Genomic DNA, 13,657 nt, shown 5'->3' on the forward strand with positions numbered 1-13,657 from the left:
GCCAATTGTTATCAAGTAGAAAGCTCGAAATTAGAGTTTATTAATGTTTTAAAAGTTTACAATATTCTTAACCTTTGTATATACTAAATTAAAAATATCTGTCTTTGAGTATTTCTGTTGAGTAAATCTGGCCTAGAGTCCACCAAATTCAACTTCTCAGTGGCAAAAATTTACTACCTTGAATTGTTGATGTTTTATTTTAATAAAAATATTAGGGGGGAAGTGACAAGTAAAACTTGTGCTGTAGTTTGACTGCTCTAGGATGTATGGCTTCATGGCAGTATATTAGTATCTAATTTCACTTTGGTGTTATTAAGTAATAATGTAGCTATTGCTCCTTATTTATACTTGCTTCCTGGTCATAATACAGGGATATCTCCAAATCATTTGAATGGGAATCACATATTCTCATTCCCTTCTACTATAAGTGAAATCCATTTCTGAGCCAGCTGCAGGAAACACAATGAAATCCCATTAATTTATTGTGAAACCATACATCTGTGCTCGCATACCACATAATGTCTTACTATGCAGCTCGAGTGATTTATAGAACTAAATGTAGTCTTGATTTTCACAAAAGTACTTTCAATAAAGAAGGCATACTTTAACATGTCTGTTGTAGTCATGCTCAAACTTGGCTACACATTGGAAATACCTGAGGAGATTTAAAATAGGATGAGGACTGGTTCCTACCCTAGAGGTTATGATTGAATTGAACTGGACATCAGAGGTGTTAAGACCTCCCCAGGTGATGCTAGTGTGCAGCCATGGTGGAGACCACTAGTGGAATGTATATTTCACAACACAGTATTTAATAAGTAATGAGTTCATTACATAGTGCCTATTTATTGTCATTTGTGATTGTTGTTAACAGCAGTATTTTGATATCTCCGTTTGATCAGTATCCTGTGTTGTTCTTTTTTTTTTCCCAACCTCTTTGGGAAGTGGTACATAGAATACATAGTGATGCTATTTTTTTATGAAATCTGAGGGCTGCTCAATCAACGAGTTGACGTTCTGTTTCCATCAACTCACTTGTTTTCTAGACAGTAATCTCCTTGAAGGAAGAAACTGTGTCCCTGGGTCCCCAACATTTAGCGTCATGCCAGATACCCATTATGTGCTTTAAAAACCATGTGTTGAACAAATGAGTGGATCCATGTATTTCTCATTAGTTAAAAAAAAAAAAAGTAAACTAGATTAAGTATAGGCAGAAACAACTCATGAATGTGGCCTTCTTTTCCTGCAAGTTAACTGAGAACTCGGGGAGCAGAAGCAGAAGTATAAGTGATTCTATCAATTTCATTCACTTGTTTTCCACATGGTAGGTACATTTGTCTCATATTTATGCACGTCCCTTTCTCTTCATAGTTAAAAATAAAGAAAAGTGATAAGGGGGCAGAATAACTCTAGTTCTAGGAACTTCTATCTGTCTCTTGATTTCAGGTGTCTCTGAAGAAATAAAATTTGGGTCAAAGCCTTTGATCATAGACTTTAATATTCATAATGAGCTCAGGACTTACTAACACTATATTCAGACATGCAAAATAAGTGTAGCTTTTTAATCTCTAAAATTTGTCTTCCTCCTAGATCTTTATTGTGACTGAGAAAAATTAAAGTTAGGCTAATGGAACTTATAAATAAGACTGCCTTATTTTTTATAAACAGAAGCATTACGCTATGTAACTCAGTCTCTTAGAATTAAATATTTATTAGTTAGATTTTCTCCTCTTCCTGTGATCCTCTTTGAAGTGGCTTCTGAATTGTATAGGCAGTGTGCTTCCTATTTCCTGGACAACATGGCAGAGGGACCTCCACTTGGAATCTTTTGGATTTTTCCTGGTGTCTGCTGTAAGTAGGTCTAGTTTGCTTTTCTTTGTGACTGTGACAATGTTTATGGTTCCATTTTGGCACTGGGTAAAAAAATGCCATTGCCTGTGATCTTGGTCATTTGTTTTCAGGCTCAAAGTCAGCAGCCAAATCTTTGAACCCCAGATCTCTGCTCACTACTGGCTCTGTCAGCAGTGCCTTCACAATACCAATGCTCTTGGGCTTCCCCAAATGCACAGGATACTCGTCAAGACTTACCAGCCCTATCAAGACGTTGCTCAGAGATGAGGATGGGGAGTGCTAACTAGAAATTTAGACTCTTAAATTTTCATCTTCGTAAGTCTCTCCTCTTCCTCCCACAGTACAACTAAGCTCGGAGGGGAAGGATTTTTATCATTTAACTTTTTATCCTGGCTTTTCTTTACTCAGTTAATCAGGGCCAAATAGTTCTCACTCCAGACATCCTAAGCGCAAAGGCTTTAGAAAATCCTCCCCCTTCCACTACACAAAAAATCTCTCTTTTGAGACTGTTTTCTAGGGGAACAAAATTTATCTTTAATCATGAACTTCTGGGAAAGAATTGCCTTCTCCTTCTCTGAGGTCATAATGCCAACCTCTTCTGGGAATAGCCAGTTTCAGACTAAATATCATTATCTGAAATTATTTTATGTATTTATTTATTTATCAGTTACCTCTCTCCCTCACAAACTATAAGTTAAAAAAAGGACAGAGATTTTTATTGATCTTATTAACAGTTGTAACCCTATCACATAGAAGAGTGATTTTTTGTGATAGGCAATATCATTGAACTATTGAGTTTATGGATGTATGTATGTATGGGTGAGTAGCTAGATGGATGAGTGGATGACTGTATGCCTGCATATGTGTACAGATTGCTCCCTAGGTGTACGTATGGGTGAATTCATTAATTATCTTTTCAGCTTTGGATTGAGAAAACATGATATAAGGAGAAAATGAAATGAAGTAGACCTCATACACCAAAGGTATATATTTTTATTTGCTAATATATTAAAATAAAAACAATAAAAAGATTTTAAATTCTCAGTTTGGAATATAAATTACATAAGTATTTGTATTATGTAATTATAAACACATTTGTATATATAACTATATAATTGGGGCTATAACAAAATATTAAAATAATTGTATCTTGTGGGATTTTGAATAATTTTTATTTTGCCATTATGCTTACATCTATTTTACAGATTTTTCTACCATGATCATATTTTACTTCAAGTATAACAGAAAAAAGCAAAGTAAATTGTGTTAGAAATAATAAGAAAAGGGTATTTAAAAAATAAAGGGTATACACTTACTTTAAATGTAGTTTCAGCGAGAGATTGAAATAGTCCTAAATGAATTCCTCTGGAAGCTAAAATGTTAATCACTAACAATGTCTTAATAGAACATTTTCCAAAGTATGACCTAAGCTCTGCATTATTTCTTGTTAAACTCTGTAGACATTTACTTTGGAAGGTGGAATACATACAGGGAAGAAAATAAATACTGTTAAAATAGATATGTTTATTTTTATATTTTTCTTTGATAAAAGAGAGTATGTCTACTTTTCTATTTTTCCAGAAATGGACTACCTAGTCATCTTATGTATTTTTCTTATTAGTTGAGTTGTTAGCACAGTGTTATAGTTTAGGACACTGTTTTTGTTTTGTTTGTTTTTTAATTAATGAAAGGGGGGAAAATCATGATTATCCCAGAAATGTATAAACCACATGCCAAATTTCACTTTAAGATGAATTTTTGTTGCATATTATACTCTATTAGAGAAAGACATTTTTAAGGAGGATGCTGACAGACTGCTCCGACTGCCTTATCGAGGCTTTCTTAGCTGATTCATTAATACCTAGCAAAATCAGGCCCATGTCTTTTCACAAATCAAATTCTTCCTGTCTAGTGGAGACAGGTCAAAATATTGAAGAAGCCCTGTGCTCTCCAGTAGAAAGGAAATAGATGATGCTGACATCTCCATTGGTTTAATGAAAATGTGGCAGCAGAGTGCAGCTGGATGGAGTGCTTTGTCAAAGTGGACTGAAATCTATTTTTAGACAATGTGGGTTGCTTTTTATATTCATCCTTCCTAATAGCAGGGGGAATGCAGCAAGTTCCTGAGTCCTGAAATAGAAAAAGCAGGAGTGAAAGCAGCTTAAATTTGATCAGCACCTAAGTCCACCTTAGTGTCACCAATTCTTTGTCTTTGCTTAGAAATTTTTTTTTTTTCTTTTTTACAGTTTGGACATTCCTTCTGTTTCACATAACAGTAATCCCAGATTGTAACCCTCTGAAATGCCCTGCTTTGTGACTTTCTTGCTTCTCCCCATTAGACTTCCAAGTAGCTTGAGGGGAATGCATGTTGGTTTGACAATTTTTATGTATGTATTCTGATAGAACTGGTATGTTATCTTGAGGAAATTGTTAAATTGTTAACAGTTGCACTTCAATTTGATCATATACTAATTTGTATTTCAAGGGAGGAACATTTTAGAATGGGCACAATCAATATTGCTAGATTACCTTTGATAGGGGCATATGTTAATTTTTCAATCTGCGGATATGCATCGTTTTTATGAGTTTTGTTTGCAGATCATTTGTTATGTATAATTGGGAAAACAGAATTCAATATTAGGACATGAGTATGCTTAATAATATACACATTAGAGTGCCTGGGTTCAAGCCCAGTTTCCCACTTCCTAAATATGTAATCCTTTGCAAGTGATTTGACTTGTCTTTACCTTGTTTTCCTAACTGGTAAAGTGACAGAAATAAATTAATAGATAAAAGACACTTGAATTAGTGCTTAACTCATAATAAACACTCAGTAAATGCTAACTTTTTAAATTAACAAATGGATTGTGTTTATCCATTAAGTATACGAATTGACTTGCAGTATGAATTTAATGAAATAATTTTCACATAAAAGTTAGTTTCCTATTTCCACATAGGCTAACAGTAGTTTGCTGTTTTTACTATTTTGATAAATAGAAGATAGAACCACAAAAAAACAGACACAATTTTATTTTTGTAATCATTTCATTCAAAGTATATGTTAATATTTTGAGTAAGAACCAAACATCTTATTCCAGGTACAGATATTCTTTTGTGAGATTTCAACAAAATAACTGTTTTGGGGGTTTTTTTTTTGCATGTATACTCAGAGTGGAAATTCTGGATCTTATGATAATTCTGTTTTTCGTTCTTTGAGAAGCCTCTGTGCTGTTTTCTGCAGTGGCTGCACGATTTTACATTCCCACCAATGGTGTATGAGGATTCCCTTTTCTCCACATTCTTGCCAACATTTGTTATTCATGTTCTTGATGATAGCCATTCTGAGAGGTGTCAGGTGATGTGTCAGTGTGGTTTTGATTTACATTTCTATGATGATTAGCGACATAGAGCATCTTTTCATGTGCCTGTTGACCATCTGCATTTCCTCTTTGGAAACATGTCAGTTTAGTTATTCTGCTCATTTTTAATTGTTGACTCTGCTCATTCCCATGTTTAACGTAGTGTTCATCACATGCAAGGTAAGGTTTGCTTAAACTAAAATAAGGAATTATATTTAAGAGAGTAATATATACTTAAGTATACATAAAATATAATATATACTTAAGTATACATACTTCGGAAATATTTTTATTACATCCTATCTAAGAATCATTTAGGGCAAACCGAGTCCACATAAACAAAATGATGAAAAGCTAGGAAAACTCTTAAAACCATAATATTGGTCAATGATACATTAGGATGGAGTGGGCTATAAACAACGTTTTTAACAAGAATCTTGTAATTGCTGAAACATCTCGTGGAATTTCCATTCCTCTGTGTACATCAATAACCTATGTAAAAAGAGAACAAATTACAAATACCTTAAGAATAAGTATTATCAGTGTTAACTGCTGACCACTGACATACATATCCTCAGTGATGGTTATTGCCTCAGTATTTTTTCCTTTACTCTCTTTCATTCAGACTTCTATTGCTATAGTGTGTAGCTGATGAGATGCCAGTCCAGCATGCCGCAGAATCTTTCCTTACCATCTCTTATTTTTTAAATATGTTCTGTATTATTTCAGCTTAATGGTGATTTTCAGATTATAATTACCTGTATTTTCATTTTACGTGAACGATGCAAGTATCCTCCACGAGGTGGGAATGAGAAGGTTGTTGGTCAGCTATATTTGGCTGCATACTAAATACAGCTTTAGCAAAATCATGCAGTAATGCATCTCCCTTGCCTTCCCACCATTGTTTGTTCTCCTCCACCCTCACCCACTCAGCCTCTCCCCTGACATCAACACTCCTATCCAGTTAGATGTCAGATACCAATCATGAAAGATATTGAGATATGAAGAAAATGCCTAATATATCACATCCTTCTTTACAGAGAGTTATAAGAAATGGGATGTTTAATATATAGTGATAACCTAAGTATTTGGGAGTCAGTCCTGAATTTGGGGTAGGGAAATATTCTCTAGGATCTCTGAAACACGGCATTTTTTAAAGACTGAAAATAATAGCTAATATTTCTTGAGCAGTTAGCAGTACACGCTTTATGCTAAATGTTTAAATGCTCTGTCTTATTTTCTCTTTCAAAGATGCTTAGAAGTAAGTACTACTATTGTTCCTGTTCTACAGAGTAGGAATCTCATGCATAACAACTTATCCTAAGCCATCTAGCTCCTAAGGGACAGAACTTGGAGATGAGCCCAGTTATCTTTTGCCTCAGAGCTTTGACTCTAAACACTATTAGATTCTAACATTCGATGATCAAAACACAGCCATTGTTTTTCTTAGAGATCTGCTTTATTCCCACTCTCTCTTTTCCTCCCAAACAGCACAGCAAGTCTTCTGTGACCTCCTCTGCAGCCCAGCCTCCAACAAATGCAGTTCTTGATCTTGTTTTGTGCTGCCTGACATCACTATCACCTCTTACTTCCTCTTCCTTATATTTGATGCTAGCTGATAGAGCTTTAAGGGATCTGTTCTTTCCTTTCTTTTCTGAGTGTTCCGTGCTTTCAGTATCCACTCCCCTAAGCAGTGTTGACCTACTTTGTACAATTCTTTATAAAGGAAGGTCTGGGAGCCTTGTTTCCCAGACCACTTCAATTTCCATTTCCAGCGCCTCTGCCTACCTTACAGTGTGAACTGGCTCCAGAGGGATGCTATATCTGCTTTTTGTAGTTCCAGTTTATTTTTCTTTTCAATTTTGTCTTCAGTATAATACCCTTTCCTGTTCAAATGTATTATTACTTGCACTATTTCTATCAATTCTGAAAAGGTTTACTGGTTGAGTTTTCATTTATAATCACTTAATATTTTCTACTATTTTTTGTCTTGCAACTTTGTCCACCCAGAAGACAGATCTTTGCAGCCAAGTGCAGTTCAGTTCCGCAAATATTTGAGTGATACCTGTGTTGTGTTTGGTAGTGCCAGGAACATAGTGATACTTGACCTGAAAGAAACCCACAGTTAAATAGGAAATAAATATTTCTAATGAACTATAGGCAAAATATGTTATCAGTGCCATAAAGAGAAGGCACATCTGACCTATGGTAATGGGGAAAGGCTGATGAAGAAGTGGGCTTTGGGATAAGGACGGGCAAGATTTTTGATGATAGAAACAGGAGGGAGGGATATTATTTCATGTAGAAGAAACATCTTTGAAAACAGTTGTAGACAATGAGGTAGGAATCTCAAATATTTGAGTAGGTGTTGAAGAAATGGCTCAATTGAAATGTAAGTTTTATAGCCCAGTAGAAGAGAAAGCTGAAAAGGTAGATGTGGGTCAGTTTATATAAAGCTGTGAAACTAATCTAAAAAGATTAAATTTTATACAAGAGGAATGGAGAGGCAATGAAAGTGTTTGATGTGTACAAAAAGCTTCATCAGAATCCAAAACCAAATCAAAATACACTTTTAAATGTATAAATTTTAAATTAATTTCCAGCAATATTATTTATAAGTGAATATAGCCAAAAAGTCATACTGTGAAAGGAGGGGAGACTTGTAAAAAGTTTTTTAAATTTCCACTAACAATGGCCAAAGTCATGATTGTTATATCAAATAATGTTTTGGTTTAGATAATGCTTTTCTGAGATAGTTGACTTTTACCTTGTGAGAAATAAGTATGGATAATTATTTTTTAACAGTGCTGAAATCTAGCCAATTTATCTGATTCTGGATACTAGAGTGGAGTGGTGGTGGCGCAAAAGTGGCATTATACATGCGAAATAGTTTAGTTTGCCACTGAAAAGACAGTTCTTATGATGGTACAACTTGTATACAGATCAAGAAAATGTTTTAAATGTGTTTCTGGGACAGATTTTAAACAAGAGGTATAAAGTTGGGTGCCATCAGTATTTATTTGATACTTGAATCCTTGAGAATGGGTGAGATGGTAGACAATGGCGGAGGAACTCACAAAAGACAAGTAAAAGGAAGGATTAGATAAATAAGAATGAAAACCAGGAAATAAAAGAGAGAAAAAAGTCAAAAGAGACAATAATTTGAGGTGTAGAAAGCTGTCCATCATGGTGATTGCTTTACAGATGTCAGTAGGAACAGCAGTCAAAGTAGAATTTTAGATCTGGAAATTAAGACGTCATTGGAAACCTTGAGAAGAGCACTGAAACATGTTTTAATGACTGAAGAAAGTATTCTTGACATGCTCTTGAATAATCTGTACCTGCCATTAGTATGCATGGACCTTGTGAAGTGTGTCGAATATAATTCAGTCTTTTTGCACCAGCACAACAAGAATAATCCCTAAACAAAGCAAGGTGAGTATCAGCAAAATAGTAGCCTTTTAAATTCATTTGAAAACAGAAAAGCCTAGTCATTCCCAGTTTATATCGAGTTGGAATCTATTGTTTACTATATTAGAAACTGTTTTCTCTACACTTGTTGATACTACCTGTCATTTTATCTTCACATAACCCTTATCTTTGTGCGTCCCCAAGGCCAATTTATGCACTCTCAGTTATCATAGGTGTCCGATGTTGATCACAGTGGCCACAGTGATGCTCCATGTTAGCTTTATGTTTAAACATAGGACATTAAATTTGGAGTTTGGCTTTTGTTTTCAAGTACTTAATAAGGTAGCATATAATATTTTTCTAGTGAATTATGGAGCACCATAGGTCTTTCAAAAAATTAAAGTTTGCCAAGAGCTAAGGCAGCTTAGGGAAAAAAAAAAAAAAAGGGCCAGGTTGTGAAACTTGGGCTTGTTTTTAAAGGGAAAGGGGATCGCTAATGAAGGCATTCCAGGGAGAAAAGTGTGTGGATGAAGATGTGCTTAGTATGTTTACAGACTGTACTGATTTGCTAGGGCTGCCGTTAAAATGCACCACACACTGGGTAGCTTAAACAGTAAAGTTTGTCATCTTGTAGTTCAGGTGTTAAGAAGCTTGACCCAAGGTGTCAGCAAAATTGGTTCCTTCTAAGGGCTGTGAGTGAGAAGTATATTCCGTGCCTGTCTCCTAGCTTCTGGTGGTTTGCTGAAATTGTTGGACTTCTTTGGCTTCTGCTGCATCAACCTGATCACTGCCTCTACCTCCGCATGGTGGTCTCTCTGTGTGCATGGCCGTGTCTGCATTTCTCCTTTCTGTAAGGACACTAGTCATATTGGATTAGGGGCCCACCCCACTCCAGTATGACCTCATCTTAACTAGTTAGATCTGCAACCACCCTATTTCCAAGTAAGATCACTTTCTGATGTATTGACGGTTAGTACTGCAACATACAAATTTGAGTGGGCATATTTCAACCCATAACAGAACTCAATGAACAGATCATTTTGGCAGAGGCAAAGAACTCATGTAGAGGAGAAATTGTAGAGAATATTAGACTGAAACTCGGGACCAAAAAGGGGAGAATCTAGAGTTTAAAGAGATCAGATTTGATGCTGAGGACAGTTAACACTAGTGCTTTTACAAACTTATTTACTCATGAAGACCTTTCTCCAAGTATAATGTCAACCAGAAGCACAATATATAAAATGATTAAAAAACAAACAAACAAAAAAAACAGAGCATCTCTGGTTGTAGTTGGATGTGAGATCTGTCACTCTGCATACTCCACTCCACTTTAATCTGTGTGAGAGTTACAGGGAATTTGAGGGCTCCCTGGAGTAGAGTTTGAAAACTTCCACTTCAGAAGATTGAGCTAGAAAAACAGGTTAGACAGAGAGGAATAGGAGACCAAAATAGACTATTGTACTCAGGTAGAACTAAGAGAAAGAGGCCAGACTAGGGTGGACGCAGTGAGAAAGGGAAGCTTAATGACTCTACTAATGCAAGTTGTACAGTTTGTATAATATTTGAATGATAGTAGAATAGTAGAAGAAATAAGAATAACATGATTAATATTGTTAATTAATAAATGCAGTGTACTAAGTTTCCACTCCGTGCCATGGAATTGCAAGATGTGTCCTACTTGCTTAAGTTCATTAATATACTGGGATTTGAAAATAAAGCTAGGGTGGAAATTTTTATTTCATAACCTCTATTATTTATTATAGATAACTGTTGCTCCCAAAGATCACTGGTATTTTGAACTTAGGTGACTGGCTAATGAATATTAATGCCATTTGTAGAGTTGTGAAGTGTTTGTGTTTGAAGTAAAAGTAAATTTTCTTTTACCACATTAATTTGAGACAATGGTAAGACAACTAGGAAGAAATTTCTCGGGGGCCGTTACAGACCTGAGAACTGTATTGGAGGCAGGTTTCTTGTGTGCCAGCACTTCTGACACCTCTTCTGTCAGCAGTGCCACTACCATCTGAGGTAGAGCGCTTTCCCAGAAGGATTCACAGGGCTAAGCAGATAGTTGTGCTTATGGCCAGTAATTATTTCAGCCACAGAGTGGGGACATACAGCTAGCTGAAAGAGGGAGAAGATGTTATCAGACTGATTTTGGAGGAAACCGTGTGCATTTTTCCTATGTGGTCCTTGAAAGTATCACCCCAAATGTGCTCTCCCCTAGACATTGAAAAAGTCACACGTGCACAGTTGTTTCTTCCCACAAAAGCCCATTTGAGACACAGTTTAAGAGATCTGGGGGGATGGCTCCATGAGCAATCTCTCGCTATCCACAAGTGGCATAGTTCTAGAATTCCAGAAGGAAAGCAGATGTTCACAGTAACTCATACTGTTTGTACAGTCTAGTTAGGCTGGGATGATGAAACACCTTATCAGTTAGTGATGGAAGAGTATAAAAGCCATGTTTCCAGGTGCCAGCCAATACCCATCTCTGTCAGCAAGCCCTTCCAAAGACCTAGACTGCCATGTTAACTCTTTCCTGTACATGTGTAGAAAAGAGTCATGTGGTACTCATGAAAGCTAAGTCACATGAAAAATATGAAATTAGAAAAATAGGAATTTAAGAATTAATTATTTGATTATGGCCACATTTATGGGCTTAACTATCTATAACTATTAATAATGAATTGATTCTAAAGTTTGAGGTAATGAGGAGAATTAAGATACATAAAGCAGTGTTATTTAAGGAAACAGATTTGTCAATGATCAAGACTCTAAAAGTAAGAGAAAGACCATAAGACATAAACATTTTATAAATAGTCTGAAGGTGTTAGAGGGTATCAAATATTAATGGCAAATTGTAGTAGGTATTATATGTGTCACATCTTTGTAAAACAAGTAGAGAAAGAGGTCAATAAAATTTAATTTATTATTTTACCCAACTTTCATAATAATATGAATATATACCTATATTTTGCTTTTCAGTCTAATTTTTGAATTGTAAAATTGATATATGGACCCCGAATTTTGAACACATGCCAGAGGCTAAATAAAATTTGACTTTTCTATACTGCCCTAAAAACTAAATTTAAAAATTCAATTTATACTCTTTTTTACAAATTGTGTTTTATACGTTCAATAATAATAGCATATTTGACCATTTCACTCTTATAGTTACATTGTTTATACATTTATACTGTTTTTGGTCACAGAGTATATTATCATAAGTTTCAAAAATTTTACATGATAACATCTATATCCAAATTTATATCTATCTTTATCAAAACCAACATCAGATTTTCCTTTTCTAACTGATAGTTTTGCTAGAGATAAAAAAAAAAGAAGTGATTAACTTGTTTCCTGTTGATCTGCCACATTCCTCCTCATCACCAACAATGGTATAACATACGTGTATAAGGAAATATTGAGAGAATAGCTAGGGAATACAGCAATAGTATAATAGTGTCCCAACGAAGGTAATTGGTTATATTGTCTTTGATAGATGACCACCTGTAAAATTTCGGGAGCCCTACTTTCCTTCAAATCAATTCTGCCTCAGAAAATCAGCATATGTATCAAATGGGACCCTAAATATGGTATTGAAGGTAGGCTAACACGCAGTCACGTTCACTCTCAGTGATGACTCCCTGGTTGCTGCTTTGGCATGTCCTTCCTTTTCAGCCATGACCCATGTGCCTTCACAGGCTCTTGCTAGGGTTGTGTACTGTTTCTGAAGATGGTCTTTTTGAGACCAGTGTGTTCTGTTGACACCATTACCTATAGATAGTTTGTCTTTTGTCTAAATACTCCCACATACATATTTATTTCTGTCATAACACCAAACATATATTCTGGAAAAAACTTTATGACAAGGTTTATTGGAAAAATATATTGAAAGCAGAGTCCTGAAAATCCAAGCAACTTTATTATCACAGCATTAACAAAAACAATAACAATTCTAGTAAAATTAGTACTATACTTTGAAAGGCATGCCAACTTTCTAATAAGCAAAAATTACAGTGTATAGAAAATAATGTTTCTGAAAAGCAGGGGAGAGATTTTGTCCTTATCTTTATTTCGTCTTTATCTTCTTAAATTACAGATGAGGTATTGGTAGATTGCTTTTCACAAGTCACTTTTGAGAGTGGTCATATAACAAGATGGTGCATGAGTGACAGGGATGGAAGTCACAGAAAATAATTGGGAGAGAAGTTGGGGGTCTAAATCTAGGTCAAATTCTTAATATAATCATTCACTGGTTTTCCTGTATCAAAAGGAAAGGGAAATAAAATCAAATGCTATCTTTTGTAATATGAGACTTTATAGAGATGATTGCTAGACTAAATGCTAAAGAATGAATATGACAGTCTATAAAATTTGGTCTCTTCCCTTCACAAACCCACATACATTGGGGTACCACTCATTAATCATTTGATAATTTTTTATGATTAAAGTCTACTTAGTCTAAATGTAGCCTTGTCCCCAAGGCAAATTTAAAATACAGAAAGAAGCACTTATATAGCTTCCATTCACTGTGTACCCTTTCTTAATATCCCTCTACTCAGGGGAACTTCTACTCTCAGCAACAGTGTCCTATAAGACATACTTCTGCTGTTGCCTTAATTTTTTTTTTTCAACTATGCTTTACCTGTACCAGGTTTTGAATTTAGTTCTGCACCTGGGACTTAGGCAACTGCAGACAACCACATCAGCAATGTCTAACTTAAGCAAGAATATCTGTTAACGAGAGAGCTGCTTAAAGACAGCAGCTTGATACCTGCCACAGTTTTCTGTAAGTTGCTATTTTCAGGCCGCCTCCGGCAAGAAAAGTTCTCTCTACCGGCCAGTTCCACTTTATAACTGCTCTACTGTCCCTGTGGTTAGCCGAGTGCCAGGTGATGTGTGGGTGGCTGATGGGGGAGTGTCATTGTGATTTAGCTTATGAGTGTGGCTAGTGAGGCCTCAGGCTATTTCTCTGACTCCTCTTTTTTTTGGGAAATACCTGGTTTTAGTCCAATCTTACTGTCTAGTTG

General features: G+C 35.5%; 1 protein-coding gene across 30 annotated transcripts in view; it reads left to right on the forward strand.

The window, feature by feature from the left end:
- Positions 1-13,657, forward strand: part of PTPRD (protein tyrosine phosphatase receptor type D) — a 1,865,527-nt gene that overhangs the window by 373,811 nt on the left and 1,478,059 nt on the right. For 24 of the 30 annotated variants that reach the window (XM_072959433.1, XM_072959436.1, XM_072959438.1 and 21 more), the window contains 2 exons: positions 2,772-2,834; positions 13,282-13,416. The exons of 4 other annotated variants lie outside the window; for them this stretch is intronic. The gene's annotated coding sequence lies outside the window, so the exon portion shown is untranslated. The remainder of the gene's footprint in view (positions 1-2,771; positions 2,835-13,281; positions 13,417-13,657) is intronic. 2 more of the 30 variants (XM_072959437.1, XM_072959439.1) reach the window with 2 other exon arrangements.

The sequence above is a fragment of the Vicugna pacos genome, chromosome 4 (assembly GCF_048564905.1).
Source record: "Vicugna pacos chromosome 4, VicPac4, whole genome shotgun sequence".
In the NCBI taxonomy this organism is placed as follows: Eukaryota; Metazoa; Chordata; class Mammalia; order Artiodactyla; family Camelidae; genus Vicugna; species Vicugna pacos.